Raw genomic sequence first — 21,820 nt, forward strand, 5'->3', positions numbered from 1 at the left:
AAATTGTCAAGAAAATGGAACTGAAATTCATAAAATTTGCCAAGAGAATAGCTCTTTGATGTGCATTTGACAATCTGAAAAATACGGCAGCTTAAAAAAAAATGAATCTGCTATTGCATTATCCAAGTGCAAAGCAAGCACTTGAATATTCTTTTTAAAAGCATTTCCCCCATCATGATCTCAGGATTGAAAAATAGCTCAGCCACTTTTGTTGAATTTGCAATACATTTGCTTTAAGTCTTCTTTAGAGAAACATTTTATCAGTGAAATTTTTTACATGAATCCTGTACCCAATGTAAGAATCATTTATAGCTAACTTCTTATTGTAATCACATTTAATGATATACTCACAATGATGCCCAATCTCCAATCATGCAGAGTATGGAAGAAATAAGAAAATTATTTAACTGGATAAAAATTGTAATGCATAGGAATGAAATATTTTGAATTTCTGTGGGTTAAGAAGACTATCCATTCCTGAATTTATTCCACGTTGAAAATTGTTGACACTAGAGGTGAGTATTGACAGAAGTAGGGCTGATCAATATTGAACCTTAAGGGTCAAAGGACTTCATGTTTGGTGTAATAAGCAACTTAGTTTAGGTATTGCAGTATTTCCATAAAGTAACAATTATTAAGGGTCAGGCAAGGTTTCTATTATAAACTCTATTTCAAGGGGGGCTTGGGGAGACATAGTTCCAGAGTCTCCAAAGGCATGTGATAGTATGATTGAAGCAGGATGATAGTTTGGAAATAAAGAGAAAGTGAGTCATTATACTCAAAGTTGAGGAAGTATTAATATTTCCATTCTCCAGATTCAAAACCCATCTTTTCTTACCACAGATTTTTATGAAATCTTTAAACCCAGGAAGCTTTAGATGAGAGGTAAATCTCTTTTGAGTTTTTAAGTAGCTTGAAATCTTTACTTTTGAAAATTATCTGGCACATTCAAGCAGGCTATAAATTATAAATACAACCAGAGGGAGCTGTGTATCTGTTCAACAAGATATAGTTCAATGAAATCTCAGAAACGCCCTCTACACTTTCCACTTAGTTGTGTGTAGAGCATTAGTAGCACATGGAAATCATTAGTTTTTACTCAAACATACTTGATCATGTTGCTTACTGAGTTGCTTAAGGTTGGTTTTCCAGCATATCTGACTTTTTATATAACTAAGAAATAGTGTTTTAATTATTTATTTTAAAATTTGTATTGAACACATTGTGACTTAAACTTGAAAAAAGCAAAAATAAAGTAAATATATACCAATTATTTTATAATAATAAAATAATGATGAAATAGATAATTACTTAGAAATATATATTGCTTGGGCTAGAATTTAACAACATAATTTTAAAAAATAATAATTAGGGAATAACTTAACATGAACATTTTAAAATTAACATGAAAATGTTTAAGACTATGGAATTTGGGTTTGAAAGAAAGGATGACATATCTGAACAGAGGAGGAGGGGCTGAAGTATTAATTCAAGTACTTTCTACCTATACTGAGCTCCATATAAACACAACTTCTGAATCTTCAAGTCCTTCTTAGGCAGACACTAAGTGGTCTGTCCCCTTGTGACCTTTCTTCTAGAATTCAGAATGTATAGATACATTCAAACAACAGAAGTGGGCATTGATCAGTCAAGGAAGACCCATGCACTTTCAGTTTCCATTACATTAAACAAAATACTCATTAGTGCTTGGCATCTTCCCAAGCAGACACAATCTAGGTGTCCACTGAGGCCTCATTGTGCAGTTAAGAAGTTTAAAAAAACCTTCTGTACATCAGCTAGGGACAATTAAGGGATGGATAAAACTACTCCAGGGTAAGAAGGCTGGAATTACTGGAAACAAACACACATAGAATATCAGCTGTCAACTAGACAAATTATCTCTGTCTTTAAGATCAGTTAGATATTTAAGGAGAGAAAGACTAAAGATCCCTGTGCTTAATCATCATTACCCTCCTTTAAGAAACTGCAACATGCCTTACTCTGGTAGTATTCAGTCATATTAAAACAAAATCACATCTAGGTATGTGGTAGAAAAAATAATCTGGAAACCTGTCATCACAACATAATTATTCCTATAATTTACCCAACAAGAAAACTAAGTGCTGGTATTACTAAGAGGTCATAATAGTGTAAGTTTACTCTGAAATCCACATTCATTAAAACTATTGAAACATGTTTTATGGCTAAACATCCACTGCCACATCCAAAACAGCTTCTAGAAAATACTAGAGAGCAACTACTTGCATGCAGGTCAGACGTACAAAAGTATTTTCCCAAGTGTTTCCTGCCCTCCCTCCCTTTCTCCCATCTCTCCCTCCCTCCCTCCCTCCCTCCATCCATCCTTTCACCCAGCAAGCATTTATTAACTACTATCTGCCAGGCACTGGGCCAAGTGCTGGGGCTACAACAGTGAGTAAGACAGACGAGGCTTAGGTATACATGAAGTTACAGGCTAGCACATAAGGCAAAAGGTTTTATAAAATCTCTGTTGCTTTCAGTATTAAAATAACTCTATTTGAGAAATCTTCATGCAAGACCAGTACTTCAAAAATTTTTGAAGACCAAACTTCAAAATTCACTCATGTTACCTATTCTTCACCCTCTGGTAGGGAAATGGGAAGAAAAGCTTTTCATGGCAAAATTTCTCTTATTTTAAAGAGACATTTATCTTTCTACTTTGGCTGATACAGTAGAATCTACCAGGAAGTTGTAGGAACAAGTGTTAAACATAAACTCTTTCTCAAAAGGATGCTGTGTTATCTAGCCACGAGGACTGTATGAAAGAATAGGCAAAAGGAAAGAATATATCCTAAACATGGAACATGAAAACCTCCTTGAGTTTGCCACAATGTACTCTCCCAGCTTTCTAACTCAAAGACACCATTCTATCAGTACTTAACACAGATCTTTAAATCCCAGAGCTAATAATGCTTCCCAGCTACAGCTGGATGCATCTGACAAGCAGCATGTAGTAGGAAACCTCACAGGGGATAAGGTTCCTAACAGTCAACTAAGAGTTCAAATCCCCTAAGAGGTGCCCCTGGTGTGCAGAGCACTTAACCCTTCGACCAGTACCAACATGACTATTCACAAATTATTGATGTCCCTAAATCCCTGGCAGATTGCAGACAGTTCTTGTATCCAGTGAAGCGCAAGCATATGGCCACTAATGGGATGGATTAAAAAAAACACACATACACATTCATTCTTTGCTACATGAATATAAAGCCACTGAAATGCTAGAAGGTGATTGAACTGGATGGAACACTGTTAAATACATGCTTAGCCTCATGTTATGGATCATTTCCATTGACATCTATCTGCATCCTTGGTACCGTTTAATTAAAGCTGTCTGGAACAAGTCTGCCCTCTAAATGATCGGCAGAGCAATGAAAAGGTGAAACACGAGGAGGCTTGAGGCCTTTTTTGTAAAGCATTCAAATGACTGTCTCTGTGGTTAAGGAGAGCAGCAGGGAAGAAATTCGTTTTCAAAATTAGCTAGCCATTAGGCTTTTCTGTAAGAGAAGGCAAGGCTCCTTCTGATGTTATCTTAGAACACCAGAAACCAAGTCAGGTATACCAGACCTTAAAAACTCAAACTGAGCCATATTCTGGTCCAAAATAGATATGCTTTTTTTTTTTTTTTTTGGTTCTAAAGCAGTAAATATAACAGCAAACTTTCTTATTTGTAGTTACTTTGCAAAATATAACCCCCAAATGGAACAATTTTGCCTAAAATAGTCCCTTTCTTCAGATAGTTTTGCAACTAGATGGCAGGAACACCATCTATTTAATTTGGTTTTACAGCATATAGAATACTAGCATGGCAAGTATAGCTTCAAACAAGATATTTCTTGAATAACCTTCATGTTTCCAGCACTGTTAAGGTTCTGGGGAAACAGTAAACAAAATATGGATCCAGAGCGTAAGAAATGTGGAACATACTTAAAAGATTGAATCTTAAATTAGCTAATTATACCTACTTCTTTTCTATAGTACTTTCTCTCCCCTTTATTATGATTTCATTTAAAGAGTTATAAATTATATTTGTTCTTCAATACCAGAATTAATTATACTTTATAAAATTGTCCAAAGGACTGTGACATGTTTAAAATTTTCATTCATTGGCTTCTCCACGCAAATCTATCTGTCCTGATGTGGGCTTATCGTCTTCATTTAATATTTATTTGGTATCTACTGCATAGATGACACTGAATTATACCCTGCATCCTCCTGCCCCCACCCCCACCTCAAATGACTTTGTCTCTCTCTGTCTGTTATAACATGTTCGTCCAGGCTGGCAAAAGGTAACAGTAGCACTAAACAGAAAAGCGCTCCTAAATTCACTTAGGATGATGTAGGAGTGCAGATCATCCTAGCCCTGATGCCCTGATAACAGGAATTAGTCAGACCTGGAAGATACTATATTGAAGCAAATAGGTCATAAGTTAAAGCCTATTAAGTAGGACAACACTTATTGAGTGACACTGTGCTGGGAACTCTGGGGAACAGGAAACAAGCACAGGCATCCTCAACAAACTCAAAAATTGGGAAGATGTACACACTGAAAGTCACAAGGAATGATGGTGTCAGATAAGCAAAAACTGGAGACTGTAGGGCAGGCAAAAGCGCCTAGCTGAATCCAGTTGTCCAGCTGTCCTCATTGAAGGCACCAGACATGTGAATGAAGCTGCCTTGAGCCCTCCAGACAAGCCAGCTACCAGATAAATTCCAATGAGTAACTCTTGTTAATGCCACATGGAGCAGAACAATTGCTCAGCAGAATCTTGCCCAAATATCTGATTCACAGAATCAAGAAATATAAAACAGTGATGGTTGTTGTTTTAAGTCACTAAGTTTTGGAGTATTCTGTTATGTGGCAATATATAACTAGAATGGAGGCTGTGCCATAAAATGAATGTGTCATGGGCTTCCCTGGTGGTGCAGTGGTTAAGAATCCGCCTGCCAATGCAGGGGACACGGGTTCAAGCCCTGGTCCAGGAAGATCCCACATGTTGCAGAGCAACTAAGCCTGTGCGCCACAACTACTGAGCCTACGTTCTAGAGCCCGCGAGCCACAACTACTGAGCCCACATGCCACAACTACTGAAGCCCACGCGCCTAGAGCCTGTGCTCTGCAACAAGAGAAGCCACTGCAATGAGAAGCCTGCGCACCGCAATGAAGAGTAGCCCTTGCTCTCCGCAACTAGAGAAAGCCCGCCTGCAGCAACGCAACCAAAAAAAGTCCCAAAGCAGCCAAAAAAATAAAATAAATAAATTAAAAAAAAAATGAATGTGTCATGATAAGCCCCCAACTTAGAGTTATAGTAGTAGGAACTGAAGAGAGGCACATGTCTTGGGGAAAAGATCCTAAGTTTTCCTTTGTGTTTATAACAGGTTGACAAATTTTTTCTGTAAAGGACTTTGTGGGCTGTATGATCTCTGTTACTCAGCTGTGTCATTGTAGGGCAAAAGAAGCCATAGACAATATATAAATGAATTTGGGTAGCTGAGTTTCAAGAAAACTTTATTTACAAAAACAGGCTGCCGGCCAAAGTTGGCCATAGGTCATAGATTGCTTTCCCCTGGTTTATAATGTTTGAGATACTGAGGAAAATTTAACCGGAAATATGCTATATGTAGATGATACACAGGAATGGGGCTTTGTGACAAGTCAGGGCTGGAGATATGGATTAGAGAATAGATAAATATTTTTGAAGAGAGCCTAGGATACTACTGTTGTATCTTCTTAAGGATGCTTTTACTTTGTTATTTCTTTTAAATGATATTAGTTAGGATAGTTGGTAAACACATTAGTGGGCTGAGGCATTACTTGAATCTTTAAGTGGTACCACTGAACCAGGGAATTTATAATCTGGAGACATCAGAGGACAAAATCAAATAGATTTTCAGATATATCAATAGTGGTCCTGGGTCCACTGTCAATGGTTTTCAAATCTGTGAAATTTTAACCCAATGTATTTTATGAGTAAATTGGACTATTCTAGAACCATTTTTTCTAAGTGTGGCCAATATCATTCTAATTTTTATCACATTCATGATTTATTTGAACAGTATGAGTTTGGCAATACTTCTTGCTCATATTTGAAAAGCATCTATAACATTAATGTCCCAAGTATTTATATCCCAAACTATCTAGAAAAGTCAATGGTTATTTTCCATAATTTATGATATATTGAAGGCATTTTATCATGCTATTTACTGTTATGTCATGGGAAGAGTGTGACCTTTGAAGAAATAAAACAAGCAGTTTTTTAGTTCTCCTGCATATCTGCTAAGTTTATGGATATTTATTTTAGGCTTTATAAAAATTCTATCAGGCAGCTAAACAGTTGAGACTCACACAGCATGTAAATTCTATTAAACAAGGGCTCTTTACCCTTTCACCTATTGCCCTACGTGTGCTTGGTACAGTGGTGCAACTATTCAGAACAAATACCAATAGTCTGCTTAAAATCCTTAATATAAGGAATGCAGGCTTGCTAGAGGGTTCTGGTGAATATTCAAAGGGGTTTTTATCCACTTAAGGCAAAGAATGGTTTGAACAGTTCTGTTTTTGGCCACAAAAAGAGCACCCTGGTTAAGAGGTGAAGGCTTCTTGTGGTTCCTGCATTTGATAAAGTACAGACCTTGCTGCCTTCCCTCATAGACCTGTGACCTCAAGCTCTGGCCTTTAGACTTTTTTCCTCCTCCTCGAGAGAAATGATTAGTAAGGTCCTTCTATTAGATATGTTAGCAGTTTGTGCTAAAAAGAGGATTTTAATAATATTGAATTGCAAAGAACTATGAGGCAAGGCTTTACTCTAGATACTAAGACAAACCCAGCTTAAGTTGGTACCATAGCTCCTACGAAGGGCCATCTGTTTAGCTCTAATAGTATTTTCTTTTTTTTTTTTTTTTTCACCTTTGTAGCTTGGTTTCAAACCCTGTCTGGGACACCTGCTCAATGTGAAATGAGATTGGTGGGTCTCAGTCCATTTGTGGCTGGCTGAAATTTTCCATCTTCTTTTCCAGAAAAATGGTCCATAAGGAAATGAAGTGAAAAGAGTTAGATGTCACACGTGCATTCACGTGTAGGTGTACTGGAGGCCTAGATAATCTTCCTGTGTGAAAAGTACAATATAAATTCAGCACTGGTTCATTGGTTCATCCACTTTGCCTCTCAGCAGCTCTCCAACACCTGAGGTCTCCTGTCTCCTAAAGATGATGCAACTTTAGGGACATCTTTTTACTATTCTAAGCCACTGCATAATTTGAGCTGAGATTGTAACGTTGCTTGAAATTGGCTGTGATTTGCTGCTTCATTTAAACAGGGATGGTGTATGAAAGTGGTATAGAGGTACATGTTATGAGCTTTTTTACATTATGTGAATAGATCTAAAGTCTCCATAAACAACAATGAAAGAATTTTCATAGTTTATGAGTAAACAGATTCGATGCCTTCAGACCATACATTACTCAAGAGAGAAAGTAGAACACCGTAAGTTATTATAACCCAAGGCAATATTGCCTTAAGGTGGTATGAATTTTGATTTCAAAAGTCAATAGGGTCTTTTCCATATAAATTTAAAGCCACCAAAAATTTCACTGAACTTACTAAATACACAATTAGTTTCTTGTTACAGATAATTTCTATTGATTCAAATCTGGTTAGTCAGCATGGATTAATCAAAATCGTCAGGGATTGATATCTGGGTGGCTCAAGGGATCAGTTCCTGGGCTACAAGCCTTTCACCCCCAGGTCACTGTTTCTAATACTTAGAGGAGTTTTGAGAGGCCTGTTTGACAGTTGGTGTAAAACAAACCAGTACTTTGAACTAAGTCCTTCACATAGACTCATTGTCTCTTACATTCAAAGACACTATCATGCTTGTCTGAGGGTATATGTAAGGTGAAAAATTATTGCATTATCAGCAGTGCTAGTTATTATTCATAGATATGTTAATATTTATAGTCTCCTATGGTAAACAACAATGGTTGCTATCTTCAAGGCCTGCTGTATCCAGTTATTGAATATTTATCTCTGTATGACATTTTCCTGCAAATGAAACCAGCTAATCCCTGATTGGTTGCCTCAAACTATTATATATTCTTTCCTTTGGAGAAATGTTTCTTTTCTAAAGATTGTATGTGTGAATTTCCTTCCTTTGTTTGCTTTTCAGGTCTTTTCTAAAGTGCAGGTTAGGGGCTTCCCTGGTGGCGCAGTGGTTAAGAATCTGTCTGCCAATGCAGGGGACACGGGTTCGAGCCCTGGTCTGGGAAGATCCCACATGCCATGGAGCAACTAAGCCCGTGCGCCACAACTACTGAGCCTGCGCTCTAGAGCCTGCGAGCCACAACTAATGAGCCTGTATGCCACAACTAGTGAAGCCCACGGACCTAGAGCCCGTGCTCCGCAACAAGAGAAGCCACCGCAATGAGAAGCCCGCACACTGCAACGAAGACCCAACACAGCCCAAAATACAAAAAACAAGTAAGTAAATTTATTAAAATAAATAAAGTGCAGGTTATAATGTTCTTATCTTTTCCCATTAAGTAAAAACTCCAGGTCCAGGTCCTCCAGACAGATGGCTTCTCTGAAGAAATATTGTTCCTAGCAGTTCTTGGTTTAGATGATTATCCTTCACTCGCTCAGTCGTTAGGAGGCCTTTAATCTCAACCTGGGCATCCATAGTGATCTGCTGGGTAGTGCATAGGCCCTGATCTTTGGCTACTTGAGCTCATCACACTAGGCCAAAGATCTGAAGGTGCTCTTTCCTTCAGACCTCAATGTGGCTGAAGCTCCTAATAGCCTTCTTTATTCAAGGTGAGTTAGGTAACCTTGTTTTCTAGATCTTTCTAGCGGTAGTACCATAGATTTTGTTGCCAGGGGCCAAACACCCTGTTTCTTTCCTGGCTTGGTTGAAAACTTAATAGAGTTTTATTACAAAGATATTAGCCATTCTTATTTAGAAGAGAAAGAAAGAACCCTGGTTACTCAGGACAAAAGAAAAGAGATTTTAGCTATCCTGGATTATTTATGAAGTTTTGTTGCTTTTCCTTACTAAGGTATTTTCAATTTCTGGCTTTCCTATGACACTATACATCGAGGAAGCTAAACATAGTGACTGGTACCTATACTGACTGCTGTACTGTGAATTCAAGTTCATGGTTTTTAATAATATAAAGAATAGGAAGTATCTAGTGCTTTCTGAAGTATTCTCAGAGGGAGCTCGTGGTAACCTTTGGATGTTGTGGAGGAAACAGCATGGTTCTCTACCCCTGGGTCATGTATATACAATGAAGCCAGCTTGGTAGAATGTCTCAATAATAGAGATCATGTGTTGGAGGGGGTCAAGGGAATTACCAGTTATCCATGTGTCTATGGCTACTTAACTTCAAGTCTCATTGCTGTGGAACTGGAAGTGAAGATGTAGGAGGTTCTAATTAAACCAAGCAATGTACCTTCAGGGATTCTAGATGTCAGGGAGGTAGCCAATTCCAGATTGCTGACAAAAATTGCTCCAAATTGATCTGAGTCCTCCTGGCTCATAGAGCTGTAGGTGTGGAAGGAAGAAGGAAGATCCTCTGATTTCAAGGAAATGAATGGAGTTGACCTAGTTAAGTGTTTTTCCTTCCTAGTGTAGGGAAGGGGAAGCAGACAGTTACTTTCATAAAACTTCTCAATTGAGGATGGAACTCTTCTGGATTCTCCCTTAGAGAATCTACTGTTCTCCTGGAGATAGGCTGTCAATAAGTTCAGTAAAAGCATTGCATTCCTTGGGCTTTATTTTCTTCCCAGTCCTCCCATAATACCTTATATACATTTCAATTACAACATCAAACTGAACTACAACTGTTTACCTGGTTTTCCTTCTCAATGGATAATGAGGACAGTAACTGTATGTTATTCATCTTTATATCCTCAGATCAAGGATAGACTGGCACATTACCTGTACTCAACAAATGTATGACAAGGGAGTGAATAGGAGAAACCAGAGAGAAACACTGGGTCTTCCACACTTTTCTTTTTTAATTAATTAATTTATTTATTGGCTGCGTTGGGTCTTCGTTGCTGCGCGTGGGCTTTCTTTAGTTGTGGCGAGCGGGGGCTCCTGTTTGTTGCGGTGTGTGGGCTTCTCATTGCGGTCTTGTTGCCGAGCATGGGCTCTAGGTGTGTGGGCTTCACCAGTTGTGGCGCACGGGCTTAGTCGCTCTGTGGCATGTGGGATCTTCCCGGACCAGGGCTCGAACCCGTGTCCCCTGCATTGGCAGGCGGATTCTTAACCACTGTGCCACCAGGGAAGCCCCACACTTCTTTTTAACCCTACTCTTTCCTTTTGGTGATGATGCCTTAGACATTGAATCATTCCACATTAATATAGTATAGTTGGTAAGCATGTGTATGCCATGTGCTTAAGTTGAATTGCAATTCTGACACTTTTTAGCTATGTGATTTTGAGCAAGACTTAAATGTCTGTAGAATCAGAATAATACTTATTTCATAGGGATGTTGTGCAGATTAAATAAGTTAATGTATAGGGTCTGGCACATAGAAATTACCCTATGATTACCATCACCATCAAAGTGAGACTGTGGCCAGTTTGTTATTGTTGAGTCTAGATGAGAGAGAAAACATCTGTAGTAGCAGGTAAGAGGGCCAGAATTATTGTTGTGGACAAGACTAAAGGATCTATTAACCCATCGTTACCGTGCATCCTCTGTATGATTTGATTTACCAGGTGGAAGTACGAGACTTCCTTATTCTAATTTCCTTTAGAGAAATAAATATGATTATTTAGTCAAGGGGATCCCTTTTATCTTCCAGGTGGCCAAGAGGTATCTGTTTGTGTCTGTGTGTGTGAGAGGGAGGGTAGGTATGGGTGTGGGTGGCTGATTTGAGCTGTTTCAATATCCAGCAATCGTGGAGGCAGAGAGAGAATGGAGTGTGGGAGTGCAAAAGTATGGAATGCCAACATTCTGACCAAGCCAGAGAATGCTCCAAGATTCCTAGGTGGGGCCTCGAAATTCAAGGGAAAGGAGGCACCTTATGGACAGAAAGCTCTGGAAGAAGTCTGGCACTAGAAGGGAAGACCTATTAGAGGAATGGAGGAACATTGGAGAAGAGAAAACACCTTAGCCTAGTACCTTTTGTACACAGCAGCAGAATAGTATAGTATGCTAGAAAGTAGTAGTACTGAGTGACTGTAAAATCAATATAAAATTAAAAAAAAAATTCTGGAAAGACATGACAATCTCTTGGGTCTATATTGCTCTGGAGAAATGTAGTCATTTCATATTTAGATTTCTTTCAGTTAGCATCTTTTACTTAACCTTAAGTCTCTCTATATTATCTTTTTTTTCCTTACTTTATTTGCACTCACAACTCTGCTAAAATAAATTGGTACCTGGAACTATATAGGTGTTGTTTGTCTTTCACCATGGCCAGTTCTAAATAAGCAACAAATGAAAAAAACCCCTATATACCCAGACCTTGATTTGAAAGATATCTTGAAGATGTACAATATGCTAAACTAGGGAAAATCTTGGGAATAATCAGCACAATACATTTTTCTCTCCATTATAATCAGTTTTTCAGCCTCTATGTCAATAAAACTTTTTCTCCTTTTTCACAATGGTTTACAACTTAAATAATTTAATACAACAGTTGTTATATTTTTATTGCAAGCTTATAAAACTGGAACCATAAATCTTTTCTATGCAATATATTACCAAAAAGTGACACTGGAGAAGGGGAACTGATGATTACTAAAACTGTAATTCAATCTTCAGGTTCTCAAGATGTCATAAAAATGGCTTCTGCTTTACTTGTGTATGGCAGATACTATCAGGATGCCCCAAATGAACTCTCTCTGGGTGTTCAGTCTCTCCTTTGGCATTATTTTATATACAATAAAAATAAAAATGGGACTTCACAATGCAAGTGCAACTGTGATCCAAGCCCAGTAGTTCTTTTGTCAAATAGGATTTTCTTTTATGAGTTTCATTTTGGAATTAATTTTGATATCAATGCCTGTCAGGCTGTGGAAATTGAGCTGAACCAAGTGAGTCTATTCCTATTTGAGCTGACATGTAGGAAATGGTAATTAGAAAAAATGCAGAGAGTCTGTACTGTGCTGTAGAAAATTAAACTCATCATGCCACATATTGTCAATCTGGTTAAAAGTATAGGTGTGATAAATAGAAACATTCTATAAATGCCTAATCTTTCATATATTTAAAAATTTACCACTTTCACCCTGCCATATTAGTTGTCAGGAAATAATTTTCTAGTTCTAATTGCTGCTATGATCTAAAAGGTCTGTAAATTAATAACAGATTTCTGTAGTATTTACTATCAATGTTCCACAAAACTTAGGACTCTAGCATGGAAGGAAATGTCTTCCTTTTAGAAAAAGATGACGGTTAGTTACTTGTACATTCTTGCCAGTTGTTGTCATTCAACAACTGAGAGTTGAATGAGAGTACATCTGTACTCTCTTCAGTGTAAGACCAAGAAACATCAAATTCTCCAAACCTCTTAATATGTCCAACATTCAGTTAATTTACAGACTATGGTGTGAATGAAATTGATGAACTTTTGCCTGTTAAAAATGATACTTTGCCTCTGCATTAAGGCACTACAGCAATACTTTACAAAATTCTTTTGAAATCACAGGATGAGAATAAATTAAGTGGAAGAATTGAACTTTCATAGTATGGCTGCTGAGGGATCAACACATACAGTTGAAAAGTGAAATTTCCATTGATTCCCCAGCCTGAGAGAGTGCAGGCAGCACCGTGTGGGTTTCTGCATTTTGTCTCTCAGTGAATGCAATGCTGACCCATTCCATGAGGGGTGAAAGGTCACAGACGCTATGTGAGTGGTGTTTCATTTTCACCACAACTGAGGGTGCTAATCGTGTAACATTAGGGTGAGTTACGGTGATTATAGCAGGCTGAACATGGAGAGATTAAACAATAACAACAGCACAACCACAGCTGTGTTGGTAGTGATGAAAAGATGGTACTTTCATGGCCCCATGCCAATGGGTTTGATTGGGATTCTGGAAACCTCTGGTGAAAGACACCTTACCCTCTCCAGGCTAGCTTTTTCCTAAACCACCTCTATAATAAGCAGAGTCACAATAACCCATTTTAACAGTTTTTAGTAATGGAAAGGGCTCAAAACATTCTCCTCCACAATGCTGAGGTCTCATTAGTCTACAGAGTAAACATGCATTCCAGAGTCACTGCTTTCTAGCAAGTTTTCACTTTTTACAGCTGTTAGCTTCTGCACCCTACATGGATTTTTTTTCTTAAAAAAATTTTTTTTGGAGTATAGTTGATTTACAATGTTGTGTATCCACTTAAATTTTTTTTAATTTAATTTTATTTTCTATTGGCATATAATTGATTTACAATGTTGTATTCTTTTTTTGAGTTTTTTAAAAAAAATTTTATTGGGGTATAGTTTATTTACGATGCTGTATTAGTTGCAGGTGTACAGCAAAGTGAATCTGTTATACATATACATATATCCACTCTTTTTTAGATTCTTTTCCCATATAGGTCATTACAGAGTTTTGAGTAGAGTTCCCTGTGCTATACAGTAGGTCCTTATTAGTTATCTATTTTATATGTAGTGGTGTGTATATGTCAATCCCAATCTCCAGATTTATCCCTCCCACCCCCTTTCCCCCCAGGTAACCATAAGTTTGTTTTCTACATCTGTGACTCTATTTCTGTTTTATGAATAAGTTCATTTGTGCCATTTTTTTAGATTCCACATGTAAGTGATATCATATGATATTTGTCTTTCTCTGTCTGACTTACTTCACTCAGTATGACAATCTCTAGGTCCATCCATGTTGCTGCAAATGGCATTATTTTGTTCTTTTTTATGGCTGAGTAATGTTCCATTGTATATATGTACCACATCTTTATCCATTCCTCTGTTGATGGACATTTAGGTTGCTTCCATGTCCTGGCTATTGTAAATAGTGCTGCAATGAACATTGGGTGCACCCTACATGGATTTTTAATTTTTGTGGTCTCATTTTTCTCTTCTTCATATGTATCCCCTGTACTGGATTCCATTTTCCCTAGGAAATTTTGAGGAATAATAAAGAAGAGGCTATTCCTGGGTGTTTTTAAATTTAAGAAAAATGGCTTGCATGTTTTAACATTTAAAAAGTCTTTGCATGTTTTAAAATTTTAAACGTTTAACACTGGATATAGAATGAAGTAAAGAGCAGCTAACTTCTGTAGTTTGTCCCTGATGCTTGGATAGTCTGCTTTTCACATACTAGGGCAGAAAAAGCTCAATAGTGTGTCCATTTCCACCAGGTTGAAATGCTCTGCATTACGAGTTGTTTTCTTGAACCAAGAGAAGCAGAGCTATCTAGAAGCCAGGAATTGGGAAATTGAGTCACCATCAGTTCCAAAGTTTACCTTTAGGGTTGACTTTTGATTTTAGGGAACACTTATTAACTTAGTTCTTCAAATATACAAATGAAGATGTAGTTTGTTTTTAAAAATTATATATATGTATATATCTATGTAGGCTTCAACCATATTTATAAACTAAAGGTAGCACATTGAATTTTACCAGGAAGTCCAAAAGTAGTCCTGGTTTACAAAGTACATGAAGTGGTACAGGTATTCTGTGCAAATAACGTTATAAAGCAATAGTCTCATATGTTCCAACTAAGGCATCTGGATCGTTTTTAAAGATTTTTTTTCTTCTTAAAATATGATGTAATGATCCAATATGGAGGAAATGAAGGTGGCAAAATCTACAACAAAATCTGAATCATGAAGAAAAAGTTCAGAACTCTTTGGCACAGTTCAATAGAGGCAGCATCAAGTGCTTTTTAAAATACTATGTTGTCAAGCCCAGCTACTATGAAGTTGGAATGATTCCAAAGTACAGCCTAGGTGTACAAGATTTATCTTGTATAGCAGTAGCCCACCTATTCTGGCTGGTTTGATGTTAGCTTGTTGAAGCAGTTCTGGGTTAAAAAGTGCTGGAGCAGAAAGTTCATGTTAAACTTGCAGCTGATATGAAAATATTTATATTGTAAAGTATAAGGCTAATTATATATAATTATATAAATATATAGGCTAATTAAATGCATAGGTCTTTGATTCCTGATCCACAAGAGATAATGATAATACTAACCATAACCATAATAATAACCGAAACTAACATTATTTACTATATGTAGGCATTGTATTATGTGCATTGCATTCACTGTCTCATTTATTCCTAACAACATTCAGAGGTTGTCTTTTGTTATTACCTCTATTTTACAGTTGAATAAATTGAGGCTTACAGAAGTTAAATACCCAGGCTTTCTGAACTGGGTGAAAATTTGGGCTCTACCAAATTTCAGAAACATTCTGGGATAACAAATTGAATTATCCTGCTCTTCTGTGATTATTGGCTCTTAGCAGTGCCACACCTTTAGGAATCAATATAGTGCATGAGTTCTATAAATATGCCTCTTAATAAGTTAATAAAACAGAGATATTCTCATTGCCTCCCCATCAAAGTTTCAGGGAAAAAATGAGAATATTAAATGCAGTAGGATAGAAAAGATGTGCTCCATTTGCTCTGCAATGATAATCTTTTACAAAAGAGGATTTTTATTAATTCTTTGCCTTCTGGGGATATTATAATTTTCTAGAATATAGGAACTGCCTTAAGCACAGTAATTTGCTGAGCTAGACTGAATCTCAAACTGTTTCAAATGAGCTGATAAACAACTGCATAATTAGCCATTATTAGATCAAGTCTGTATGTTACTGATATCCAGATGAACAAACCAATGGATAGGCAAATTGTAGATATAGTTTTAAAAACTAATAGCCTGTGGTATATTTTTACATGCTTTGTAACTTGTCCTTTAAAGAATTAAAAACCACATTTCATTTGCCTCTTTTTAAAAAAAGAAATTTAGATTATTCTATCAAATAAATCCTTAGAGACTTAATCATTAAACACGTACTTCCACGTATGAATAATGAAGGATTTGTGTGTTGAATGCAGCTCATGCTTTAAAAATGAATAGGTGGTGGGATTTTTCTTTTCAATTAAAACTTGCCTCAAATCTATTGCTTGCATGGGTAATGCTCTTTCATCCCCCTTTTGAGTTCTGGTTCAATTTCAGAGTACAAAATACATTTGGCCCTGATTATGAAAATAACAGGTTTTGCATGCTCAAACCAGAAAAGGAAAATACAGTTTTTATGATTAAACACACACACCTTATTCAAATGGCTAACATCCAGTCCAAAATGTATCCATGTTACAGTTAAGCCTCTCTTTCCTCTCATTTTTCATTTTTCGAGAACTTGACACTGGATCATAAAATGTTGCTCTGGGCTGGAATTCGTCATGCAGGGTTACAGCCTAGGAGTAAGTAAGGCTTTTTTTTTTTTTCCCAATATTAAAATCAGCTCAGCAGTTTTGAGGCTCAAATAAAAAGAAAATGCAGAAAGCAAAACTTTCTAAGCTGGTTTAATTAGACATAATTGTAGCTCATGTTGTGAACTCAGGGGACACAAAGCAAAACAGGTAAATGTATTAAATCACCTTTGAACAGAAAGAACTGCAGCAACTCTCCTGAAGACCTCTAAAACTAGAGAGTTGCTATTTTGTCTTAAATGGTTTAGGTGTCTTCCTGTTTGGGGGGCAGAACAGAATTTCTTGAGGTTATTTGCAGATCAATGATTCTGTGATTATTTCTATCAGTATTTCATATGCCAGTAATAAACTGTAAGCTGCCAGTTTGAAACTGCAACAGGCATAAGGCCATGTGTGAGCCTAGTTGGAGAATGGATTTGTTGTTAAATTAAAAAAAAGCATTTTGACCTTTGAGGATTTTAACAGCCTCCAAAATTTCTATGCCTTTCTTATGCTTCCTATTATCAGTGATCCTCAATTTTATGCCAACAAATAGCCTTAGGTAAAATTTTATTGTTGTTGGGTTCAAGTTCTGTTCTTATTACAATGATTATTTATCCATATTCTGATATATATATATATATATATATATATATATATTTTAGTTTCAGCCTTGGATCCCTATTAATATTCTTATATTTACATTTCTTCAACTAGTCCTTTCATTTTGTAAATTGGCATGTATTTTATTTGTGTATTTACATGGTTCTAGAAATAGAACATTTATATCCTTAAAGTCATAAGGCCACCTGAACTACAAATCCAATGAGGAGTGCCACTTTCTCTTTCTAAAGGTGTGTCAGCTGAACTCAAGTCACAATGAGAAAATAAGTCTTTTGGTTCATAAAGTATCAGCATAATTGCTTTGGTGTTTTCAAAGGCATTAGAAAAGTTTTCAACTATTTTAGAATGTTCTGACTTTGTCAGGAACATTTTGCTATTGAGTATTTGATAGGAAATCTTGTCTGTATATTTTATAACTTTTTGTACTTAACTCATAAAAATGACATGAGTATTCTCCTAAGTCCGAGATACCTCATTAGGATTTTATTAATGAGCCTTTTAAAGACACTCTCTCCCTAAAAAGGAAATTATATTTTGTTCAGAATAAACGGAGCTACACACTTATAGATCTGAGTTGATTTAAGGCTCTAAAGCAAAGAAAATTAAGCAGATTTCAAATTTGGAGTAATATACTATCACAGCCCCAGAATAAGAATATTACATCTAATTTGATTATACTATCACAACATGTAATGCTACACATATTTCCAGGGTGAAGTAAATATTATCCCAGAAATCTGGTTCATTACTGGGCCGCAGTGTAATGCATAACTAAAATAGGTTAGGGAAAAAGTTTCACTAAAATTTATTTTAATTCCTTGCTTTTCCTGTATATTTCATCACTGACATTATTGTATTAAAACAAACCACAGTATTGCTATTAATGAGAGACACAAAACAGCCTGTCTGACATTTGATTCCTATACAAACTTTGAGGTCAAAAACTATTTTTTGCAAATGTATTAACTTTAATGGATATTGAATACTTGAGCTGGGCTTTTGATCTGAAAGGATTCTGAAAAGCCTTTATGATGGGTAATATGTGTATTGTTACATTAAAACACTCAGGAAACCAACTGAAAATATTGGGTTGGCCAAAAAATTTGTTCGGGTTTTTCTGTAACATCATGAAAAACCCGAACAAACTTTTTGGCCAACCCAAATACAACTGACAATGCTATAATCAAAGAAGGAGAAAAGATCCCTAACCATTTAAGTAATTTATTTCCTTAAAAATGTGGACAGAAAACATTGCAAAATAAACTCTCAAAAGTTAACAGACCACGATCATAACTGTCATTTATTTCTGACTTGTATGAGGAAATAAGTAAAAATTACATGCAAAAGAAAATGTGAACCTAAATTCTGATGAGCAAGTTTCACAGTGGATAATTTTCCAACTTTTGGGTTTCTGCCATCAAAATAGAGTTAATTAGAATCAGAGGCCATGAATCACCAAGAAAAATCAATGGACAGCTTCCAGAGAGAGACAGAGAAAAACACATACGGCTATAGACATCTGGTCTAGAAACAATGGAATGTGTGCAAGATGTTTGCACCAGCAAATAAGGGCTATTAAAGGGTGGATGTGATTTTTGTTTTAATTAGTTTACTAAAATCAGTAGTGGGGATAATTATTGTTTAAATTTAAGCTTAGCTACCATTATACTAACTTCATTAGTTCTATTAAAATATTTCTGTTGAAGCATGGAGGTTCCTCAAAAAATTAAACACACAATTACCATTGATCCAGCAATTCCACTTCTGGGTATACACACTAAAGAATGGAAAGCAGAGACTCAAACAGCTATTTGTACACCAATGTTCATTGAAGCATTATGCATAATAACCAAAGGTGAAAACAACTCAAATATTCATCAGTGGATGAATGAATAAACAGAATGTGATATATACATACAATTAAATATTATTTAGCCTTGAAAAGGAATGAAATTCTGATACATGCTACGGTATGGATGAAACTTGAAGATATTATGCTAAGTGAAATAAGCCACACACATAAAGGAGAGAAATTGTATAATTTCACTTATAAGAGGTACCTAGAATGGTTAAATTCAGAGAGACAGAAGGTAGGGTAGTGGTTACCAGGGAGCTGGAGGGAGGGAGGAATGGGGAATTATTGTTTAATGAAATCAGAATTTCAGTTTGGGTTGATGAAAAAGTTTTGAAGATGGATAGGGTGATGATCGCCCAGCAATAGGAAAGCACTTAATGCCACTGAACTGTACATTTAAAAATGGTAAAATGGTAAAATGGTAAATTTTATTTTACCAAAATAAAAAATAAGAAAAAATATTCACTAACAACAAAAGATCAGAAAGAGAAATTAAAGAAACAATCCCATTTGCCATCACATCAAAAAGAATAAAATACTTAGGAATAAACCTACCTAAGGAGGCAAAAGACCTGTAGTCTGAAAACTATAAGATGCTGATGAAAGAAATCGAAGATGACACAAACAGATGGAAAGATGTACCATGTTCTTGGATTGGAAGAATCAATACTGTCAAAGTGACTATACAACCCAAGGCAATCTACAGATTTAGTGCAATCCCTGTCAAATTACCAACGGCATTTTTCACAGAACTAGAACAAAAAATTTCAAATTGATATGGAAAGACAGAAGACCCCAAATAGCTAAAGCAATCCTGAGAAAGAAAAATGGAGCTGGAGGAATTGGGGTCCCTGACTTCAGACTACACTACAAAGCTACAGTCATCAAAACAGTATGGTACTGGCCAAAGACAGATTTATAGATCAATGGAACAGGATAGAAAGTCCACAAATAAACCCGTGCACTTATGGTCAATTAATTTATGACAATGGAGGCAAGAATATACAATGGAGGAAAGACAGTTTCTTCAATAAGTGGTGCTGGGAAAACTGGACAGCTACATGAAAAAGAATGAAACTAGAACATTCTCTAACACCATACACAAAAATAAACTCAAAATGGGTTAAAGACCTAAATGTAAGACTGGATACTATAAACTCTTAGAGGAAAACATAGGCAGAACACTCTGACATAAATCTCAGCAATATCTTTTTTTGATTCATCTCCTAGAGTAATAAAAATAAAAACACAAATAAACAAATGGGACCTAATTAAACTCAAAAGCTTTTGCACAGCAAAGGAAACCATAAACAAAATGAAAAGACAACCCACAGAATGGGAGAAAATGTTTGCAAATGATGCAACCGACAGGGGTTAATCTCCAAAATTTAAACAGCTCATGCAGCTCAACATAAAAGAAACAAGCACGCAACCAAAAAATGGGCAGAAGATCTAAATAGACATTTCTCCAAAGAAGACATACAGATCTTCTGTATGAAATGTCTATTTAGATCTTCCAAGAGGCACATGAAAAGACACTCAGCATTGCTAATTATTAGGGAAATGCAAATCAAAACTACAATGAGATATCACCTCACACCAGTCAGAATGGCCGTCATCAAAAAGTCTATAAACAATAAATGCTGGAGAGGATGTGGAGAAAAGGGAACACTCCTACACTGTTGGTGGGAATGTAAATTGGTACAGCCACTGGAAAACAGTATTCAGGTTCCTTAAAAAACTAAAAATAGAGCCACCACATGATCCAGCAATCCCACTCCTGGGCATATATCTGGAGAAAACCATAGTTCGAAGGATACATGCACCCCAATGTTCATTGCAGCACTGTTTCCAATAGCCAAGACATGGAAGCAACCTAAATGTCCATCAACAGATGAATGGATAAAGAAGATGTGGTACATATATACAATGGAATATTACTCAGCCATTAACAAGAATGAAATAATGCCATTTGCAGCAACATGGATGGACCTGGAGATTATCATACTAAGTGAAGTAAGACAGAGAAAGATATCATACGATATCACTAATATGCAGAATATAAAAATAATGATACAAATGAACTTATTTACAAATCAGAAGCAGACTCACAGACTTGGAAAACAAACTTATAGTTGCCAAAGGGGAAAGGTGTGGGGGAGGGATAAATTGGGAGTTTGGGGTTGGCATATACACACTACTATATTTAAAATAGACAACCAACAAAGACCCACTGTTTAGCACAGGGAACTCTGCTTAATATTCTGTAATAACCTAAATGGGAAAAGAATTTGAAAAAGAATATTTATATGTATAACTGAATCACTTTGCTGTACACCTTAAACTAACAGAACATTGTTAATCAACTATACTCCAATATAAAATAAAAATTTAAAAATTCACATTGAATAACAAAAATTATGTCATATTCAAGCATCTTACACAGTGCGGTAGACCCCTGACATTTACAAAGATATTTGGGGACCTTTGTGAATCCCCAATTTTATATATTATGGGAATGTTTGTTCTGACTTTATTCTGACTTCTGGCTTTCTCCCTAGTTATTTTTGCATTGATAGTTCTTTCTGGTACATAGCCTCCTAACACCGAGGAAACAAATTCAACTTTCATTGACCTTTCTTCCCCATGGTGTGCAACTATTGCATTGGTTGGGAGATGAATTGGTTTCTCCCTAAAATAATTTTCTTTTGTTCTTTGTAGAAGGTTTTGTGAATTCTTTCATATTACACATCTGATCCAGAAACATTATTTCCCCAAATTACTTTGCTTCCTTTTTATTTCTGTCAACAGCCTTAGCAGTTAGTCTTCTTTTTGAGTAATTTTCTTCATAAATCTTCATGACAGTTACTGTTGAAAATAAGTAAAAAACAAAGCTGAACAGTACTGAG

The 21,820-nt window shown here is 36.2% G+C and overlaps 1 protein-coding gene and 1 long non-coding RNA gene across 7 annotated transcripts in view; one reads left to right on the forward strand and one right to left on the reverse strand.

Annotated features, from left to right (window-relative positions):
* The window catches only part of LOC113607982 (uncharacterized), a 103,893-nt gene extending 95,581 nt beyond the window's left edge, over positions 1-8,312 (forward strand). Inside the window, exon 4 of one of the 3 annotated variants that reach the window (XR_003428163.1) lies at positions 8,205-8,312. This is a non-coding gene — a long non-coding RNA (uncharacterized LOC113607982). The remainder of the gene's footprint in view (positions 1-8,204) is intronic. The other 2 variants (XR_003428162.1, XR_003428164.1) reach the window with 2 other exon arrangements.
* The window catches only part of DPH6 (diphthamine biosynthesis 6), a 456,227-nt gene that overhangs the window by 8,026 nt on the left and 426,381 nt on the right, over positions 1-21,820 (reverse strand). The gene's annotated exons all lie outside the window — the stretch shown is intronic.

Source organism: Aethalodelphis obliquidens, unplaced genomic scaffold (genome assembly GCF_003676395.1).
Source record: "Aethalodelphis obliquidens isolate GAN/ISIS:26980383/991018 unplaced genomic scaffold, ASM367639v1 scaffold51, whole genome shotgun sequence".
Taxonomy (NCBI): Eukaryota; Metazoa; Chordata; class Mammalia; order Artiodactyla; family Delphinidae; genus Aethalodelphis; species Aethalodelphis obliquidens.